General features: G+C 35.1%; 1 pseudogene; it reads right to left on the reverse strand.

The window, feature by feature from the left end:
* Positions 1 to 408: 408 nt before the first annotated feature.
* Positions 409 to 6,494, reverse strand: LOC117910845 (annotated as a pseudogene).
* Between the last annotated feature and the right edge of the window lie 279 nt (positions 6,495 to 6,773).

Genomic DNA, 6,773 nt, shown 5'->3' on the forward strand with positions numbered 1-6,773 from the left:
ATGAATCTTCACAGTAAAATTATCAATCTTTTCTTATGTCATTCAACATTGTTTTCATAATTTTCTCACTTTCATACAAGGAGTATATATTCAAAAAACAAAGAAACAGAAAAATCAGTTATATAGGCAAGAAAAGGACTTTCCCCAGTTAGACGAACATTTGTGAATAAGATTGATTGGACAGAGTTTCTACTGGATATGAGGTAGTTGGCTGAAGAAGAGAAAAATTGATCACTGATGTCTGCACACTTTCTTTGAGCATAGAAACTCCCAAGCTTAATTAATCTTCCAAACCATCGATCAAATAACTATTCTAAGTGAGACCGTGGAAAGGGCATCTCAGCAAAAAAAATCCAACAACAAATTTTACTATACAGGAGCTATATTTTATTCCAAAAGGAGACAGTCTTTGATCTTGAAGCCCAAATCAATATATATATACTAGGAGCTTCTGGCTTCTCCCTGGTGTAATAAAAAGTGAGCTACAAAATGACCCAGAGCAGGTCCCACCTCAGAATTACCTTCATCTGGTCATTTTCTTGACACCTCATAATTGTTACAGTTTCTTAGGCAGGTTGTAATTTTTATTGAGAATGCACATACCATTACTGTAATATATATTACAGTCCTCAAGCTTCCTCTATATTCAATGGGATGTGTCTTAAAATATAGAGGGAACTAAAGGCATACTGCCTAACTACCCTTATCCAAATAACAAAATAAACCAAGGAGCCTATTGTGAAGTCTTCATCTTTGATATCTCCTCCAACAATAATCTGGATTCAGCTGCAAAATCAACTGCCACAACAGCCCTGGCTGTTATCCACTGCCTTTTCTCATTCATGTATATTCATGTTGTGCAACACTAATCCGGAAAAGATGAGGGACCCAAATAGCTTCCTTCAATTTCTGCTGGAATCGGTTCTCCTCTCCCTCCTGCAGAGAAAATTGGGTTTTTAAAACATCAGATTTTGAATGCCAGAAGTTCATCCTTTTTTTCTTCCATAGAACCCAACTAGGCTACCAAATAAGTAACCAACTACATATGAATTAATGCATCAATGAGCAACTCTTTCAAGTTAACTAAGATTTGGACAAACTCCTAGATATTTCAATATTGTCAAGAGTTTACCTGTGATTTAAGCTTATCAAGCTCATCAGCAGAGCACCCAAATATTCTCTCTGCTTGTTCATTAAACAGAGCAAGGCAAGCTTCACCACTATCATCTGAAACTTTCACTACCATTATGTACCTGGAAAACATAACAGAATGTAACAAAGAAACATCATTCATAGGACAACTTTTCCTATTTTAAATACTATCACTGAATTCTTATTGATTCAAATTCCATGAATCCCTCACCTTCAACTGCACTCATCATCATTCTTTTCACATCCTTCACACCAATACCCAGATTCAATAGCATCTGTGACTTTCTTGTTGCATGTCTTACAAGCCTGGTACCACATTGTTTGCTCAGGCTTGATGAAGCTTATGTATGCTCTGATGCTAAAAAATGAAGGTTGTACAGAGACAAGCCCACATTATCAAAACTTAAAATGGTTTTAACTTAAAACTTTGGCTAAGACCAGTTTGATCATGTTAGGTTATTTTAATGACAGTAATTATTACCTTGTCTTCACCCAAAGATGGGTTGCTGGTTACATGAGAAAGGGAAACCCTGTCATAGTACATGGACCTCACTCCACCCTTAGATGAAGGACTGATATCAGACCCAATAGAAGCCATTGAAGCTACTTTACCATGGTAATCATGATACCTGTGAACAAGAACATATGGTCAGAAACACTTACTATAAGAACTAACAAGGTAATAGGTCACTGGATGATTCCTTACCAGGATCTCAACTTTTTGGATTCCGGTGTATCTGGATTTACCAGTGCAATACTTTTACTCAATGTTGACAGTGATACACCTAAAACAAGATATGAAGAGAACATTACAAAGAGGACTTCTTATCATTCTCAAGTTTTTGAGAATGTGCTTAATTGCCATAATAATACCAAACTTCAAGAAAACAGGGGGAATTACCTTGGAAGTCTCCAACTTTGAGAGATTTAATTGCAATAATTGGAAATTTATCAGCATTATCCAACAATTCCTACCCTACATTAGTAGCATGATCATTCCACAAAGAGACCACAACACTCTTCTTCCTACAATTGAAACGTCCATAAGTTCAATATGAAGCAACATTAGACCAAAGTGACCAGTGCGAAAAATAAAATATACAGTCACGTCTTGTCCGCAATAGTAATATCACGCTTAGGAACAATCTCATTGTTACTCTTCCTTCGTATGGTCATTGTAGGAGAGACACTTTGAACAACTCCACTAACATCTGGAATTAATAATGATATGGGTCATATTAAACAAAAGAACGAGTGAACAGGAAAATAATCCTTTGTTGATTCTAAGATTGGTTCTTACCTACAAGCTCCTTCCCATTGACGTAAGGACCCAACTCTTCAATGTCAACAAAATTGAATTTTGCTTCAGGGATAAAAGTTTCTTCATTACTGGCCTCCTCAACCTCTGAATTTTCATTCAGGGTCATTCCATAATCATTTTGTACAGTTTTAAACTGCTTGTTGGCTACTTTTAGAGCTCCTTTTCATATGTAATAGACCTTCCCCAATTGTCTGTGTTTTCTCTATATGATCATCCATTGAAATTTTGGAATTTCGGTTACAAATTCCTAGTATTGCCAATATAGAAAAACTACAAGCCCCATCCATCATAAAAACAGACAACTCTGTTCAACACACCTCAGACATGTCTCTCTATTACCATAGGAAAACAATCATTAATTAAATCAAAAACGAAAAAAATGGGAAGGGATGCAAAACTTTGCATTGGAATCTGGAATGACCTAGTTGCTGAGTATAGCTTAACATATTAAAAAAGGAACCAGGAGGGAAAAAATGTGGGTATAAAGACCTGGAAAGAATGATCACAACTGCCTCCACTCTTCGCCAGCATAAACCGCTATTTCCCCAAGCTCTTCTTCAATCTGAATCAACTGAAAGAAATTTAGCAGTTAATTTCATATTTTCCTTGTTGTACATCTAAACCACATGATTTCACAAACTTGCGTTTGTGATCAAAAGCTAAAGACTTTTTGAACTGTTGACTACATTAGCTAAAAGACTAAAAGATCATGAAAGAGCTGAGTTTTGGGGTTTCATGCGATTTTTTTGTTCAGGAGTCAGTGATTCACGAATGTATACTACAATAATGACTAGGGAGAAACTAAATCAGGATAAGTTAATTAGAGTTCTTCTGACGTTGCATTATATTCTCCTGCTCATTTGGAGCCTGCTTTTCTGTATGTGCAAAAGCTTTATCTCCCTCTAAAGCTAGGGAGAAACTGCATTGTCAAAGCATTTTTCAACCCACAAAGACCCAGTAAACGCTCCGCTTGTTTTTATGGAAAACAAAATCTTGGAAAGAGAGGACACTATGCCATCAGATGAGCATTATATCACAACTATGGTAATATCTGCAAGTTACTTGAATATTTGCAAAATATTACACAAATGAATTATGAACATCCTTCCCATTTTCTGGAAAGCAGTCTCCTAGATAATTATTTTTTTTAAAAAAATCTGGAGATCAAGAGAAAGCATTCTTTATCCTAAAAATAACCTTGACAGTTAACATAACCTGAAGAATTATGTAGTAGTGCAATATACAAAACTACAAATTAAATTAGCAAAAAATACAAGGGTCAGAAAGGAGGAAGATGCATATTATTTTCCAGTTGAAAATGAAACAGATGAAGGTACATGACTAATTATGCAAAACAAGTACTTCTTAGTTTAAATCATCATCAATTTCATGCCAAGGAAGAGCAAATCAGAGAAAAGTCAAATTGTTATAGGGTGTAACATACCTTTGAAATAGTCTAAACTGCCAAGCTTAGTACCGGTAGACAATTCCCACATGTACACAAGTCCATCATGTGTACCAATGATCCCATGACTAGCTGAAGCACCAATAGCAGCTGCCCTGCACAGTGAGATGATTTAAATACTGACTACATCAGTCAATCAGCCTTTTAAAATAAGAAAATAAGTTGTGGATTCCCGGCCAGACTTCAGTTGAAATAATAGTTTCAACACTAGTTATTGTCCATCAGAGCTTCAAGTGCATGATACGTTTTAGGTTCATGCTTAATGTTCCAGAAGTATATTCCTCATACTAGTTTCCCAGAAAAGAACATTCACTATTACTTGTCTTATTAACCCATCTCCTTGTACTAAAAGGATTTAAAGTAATGAATAATAATCTATTAAGTGGGGGCCACTTAAATGTTCCTTGGAAATTAAAACATCACTTTGCAGTTACCATAGCTTTCTGGATCAAATCCACCTTTAAGGTGAAACCCATAACAAGACCAAAGTGGCACAATAATGATTTATGTTTCCAAAAACCTGGACTCACATCATTCCTGAAATCTTAAATATCATCCTATGCATGCCATGAAACAATTTTATTACAAATGCTATTAAAACATTCAGAAGGTCATGCAAAAACACAATGGAACCACTTCTTTTCTATGGAACATTTAAGTGCCCCTCAATGTTTAGAACTAGGAAGCCTTCATCCCAATGCTTTAAAAAGACATAAAGCAGAATCATTACATGAGATACAGTATATGTTGTATTTAGATACTGTTTTAAAACACTAGAAAGCACCTTGGATCTAATGCACTTCCCAGGATGACCATATTTTTCACCAGGAGAGCTAGTCTCCACCATCCAACTGGATTTGTTTGGCAATCATTCATTTGATTGTCATGCTGAGTGTCAGAGTCAGAAAGAGTTGCAACAAGAAGCCACACAGCAATGCTTTCCCCCCCCCCTAATGGAAGAAAGGTGTAATTTTCATTGTGCTTTGAGAACCACATTTTTGTTGCAGCCATTATTTTGTTGATGTGAAAATCCACATCAGGATAGCTGGAAAGAGGAACCTCACTTTGGAAACTAAACAAGCTGATTGGAATGAACTCGAAAATTGAAATGCTTGGCATTGCGAACCTTGATATGAGGATGCGTTGGGAAATGTCCCTGAAAGAAGTAAAAACAGGTGTGCATCATCAAATAACAAGAATAACAAGAATTACAGGACAGGCTGATGCAGCTTAAATGTTGATAAACTTTGTAATAAGAGAATTTAATGAAAGTACAAAAAAACTTTAAAAAAAAATTGGAATTTATAAGAACCATAAGTGGCAATAAAAACTAAATAGTCAATCACATTAAACTCACCTGGGGAAACGTTGTAATAAGATACAAACTGATTCCACATTCCAGAAATTGTAGAGGTAGTAATTACAATGAAGCACCAGAACATAACAAATTGGATGAAACAAAAAATACTAGCAAAAGATAACCAAAGAACAGAAAATAAAATCCTGGAGTGCCAGACGTAAAAGGCCATATTTTGACTAAATTTTTTTTTTAAAAAAAAAAATATCATGAGAAGGACTTGTTGACCCTTAGAATAATTGAATGCTGCTGGTTGATGGTTATTCCGTGCTTGTGTGTGTTCCATCTTTGTTTCCAAGGCTTATGGTCCAGGACTTCCTCACTTTAGAAGAGGGAAAAAACAATTCACTAGTCACAGTGGCTGACTTTTTATCAAGCTTATTATAAGTTCACATTTGGACCAAGTTAAATCCTTTTTAAATGACTGATCATTACAGGCATTTTCCTTCACACAATTAAGAGTATCTTGATGATTTTTCATGACCTAGTAATACGTTTCAGTTTCCACTAGAAACAAAATTAAGTAATAGAAGCCTGATCTTTATAATTTATAATACAGAAGAATCTGCAGATGATATGAATATGATAATAGAAGTTATAACATTAAGAAATTGATCTAGACAACAGAGTTCCTTAACTTTTCAATTTCAATGAATTGACAGATATCAATTAGAGCCCTATAACTTGGTAGCGGATTGGAAATTCAAAAAATTTTCAATTGCACATGAAGGAAAAAAAACAAATATCACTGCTCACCATGTGATTTAAGCATACTGGGCTACACCTATGCCTAATTTGAAATGCAGGAAACAGAAATAATTGGATCCATTAAGGTAAGACAGGGAAACTAAGAAGTACAAGAAGCTGGTTATCACTCAAAAAATGTAGAGACAGTTCAGTTAGCAATCAAAATTCCGAACCAAAAAGAAATTATGATAATTTGATATTTGTTTCTATTCAAACCATTTCAAAACTTTATTCACGCATTTTCCTAAGGACAATCTTAAGTACTTTGCCGAGACTTGATATTAAGTATCAAGTGCAAATAAGTCAAAACCAGTGCAGAAAATCAGATAAAACCTTTTTATCCAGATAATACTAATGATGTATCTTAATAAACCTGAATTATGCTAGCCAATTAATTCCCATATCAGTAGCCTTTCAATGGATGGAAGAAACTAATATGCAAGCAGAGAAGGCAGCATACCATAAACTAAATTCCCCAAAACCATGCTGTCTGATGTGAAGCTCTATGCATTAAAAAAAGGAAAAACAAATTATAAACTTAATTTTTTTTAAAAAAATTAAAAAAACAGCTCTTTAGGTGGCAGGGGAGGTGGGTTTTGGTTCAAATAGCTTATACTGCCTCTGGCATCTGTTCTTGAATTCTCCAACTTTGTCTCCCAAACATCTCCTAATTCCCAAGAGCTCATATTGTCGGACCTACTCATTAGGGTTTGCATCAGTTTCCATTAACA

The sequence above is a fragment of the Vitis riparia genome, chromosome 3 (assembly GCF_004353265.1).
Source record: "Vitis riparia cultivar Riparia Gloire de Montpellier isolate 1030 chromosome 3, EGFV_Vit.rip_1.0, whole genome shotgun sequence".
NCBI lineage: Eukaryota > Viridiplantae > Streptophyta > Magnoliopsida > Vitales > Vitaceae > Vitis > Vitis riparia.